The following is a 1,148-nucleotide window of genomic DNA, read 5'->3' as shown; positions in this document are numbered from 1 at the left end:
TTAGGTAATTTGGAGGTGTCTAGGGCAAAAGACCCAAGAGGAGCATTTCAAGCAGAATTGGATAAATATCCATTCTAAATGAACCATGGATCAATGAAATCCCCATTTTGGGCTCTCATGTATTGATCTTAGCCAAGGTATTGTGAGGGTATTGTGAAGATATGGTGAGGGTATAGTGTACCTTAGCTCTCAATCAATATCCAGGGTCAATTCTAAGGCCAAGTAACCCTATAGGAACTCTTCTTGAGCTTCCCCATAATGATCTTATCTTCTAAATATTAGAGGTTAGGACCAATATGTGAAACTTCAAGTAGAGTAAAGAAAAGAGTTTTGAGTTTCTAATGTTGAGGGTACCTTTTCTAGTTTTCTAAGACTAGTCAATAGGAAAGTCCTATGGCTAGACCTAGGCTACTAAAGAAGTTTCTATACCTCAACCAAAAGTGAGGTCAACAGTCTCCTTTTGTTAAATGGTAGCCCTTTTGGAGCTTAGTTTCTCAACACATTTTAACATTTCAATTGGTCAGATCAAAAGGTAAATGAAGTTCAAAGTTAAAATCATCACAAATTATTGACATTTAAAACTGTATAAAATAAAATCAATTTTTTACAAAACCATATCTCAAAGTAAAGAGAAGGATAAAGAGGACTACTCAGAATTCATGAGAAGGATACGACAAATCATGGATTTAATATATAAAAACAAGTTTACAAAATAAAAGAAATAAAAGACACAATTTATCTCGCAATCCTTCCCAAGCAAATCCTTAGAAGTTCTCTTCAAGTCTTTCCCTCTTTACAAGCACTCTCAATTCTCTCTTAGAAGTGTAATGAAGAAGAAATCTCTCACATTCCCTCTCCTCTTACAATCCTTGAAGAAAATCTCCAAGCCCTTGACTTTCTCTCTCTCTCTCTCATGCCACTCTCTTTCTAAACTCTCCTTGAAGCCCCCCTTTGATGCCCTAAACTTCCTTCTATTTTATTAGAGGGTGCCTACCTCCAAATTAATTCAAAATTCCCTCCACAATTCTGTCCAAAAGTCAACCTTTTGAATTCAATCTGGTGCTTCAGGCACCAACTTGCTTAAGACCGCGCTATTCTGGGTTTTGGCGCTTCAGGCGCCAAATTTGGCAAATCTGTCACCAACTCTC

This window comes from Phalaenopsis equestris, unplaced genomic scaffold (genome assembly GCF_001263595.1).
Source record: "Phalaenopsis equestris unplaced genomic scaffold, ASM126359v1 Scaffold219329, whole genome shotgun sequence".
NCBI lineage: Eukaryota > Viridiplantae > Streptophyta > Magnoliopsida > Asparagales > Orchidaceae > Phalaenopsis > Phalaenopsis equestris.
The sequence above is the reverse complement of the archived record's forward strand: the minus strand, read 5'-3'. Positions refer to the sequence as shown.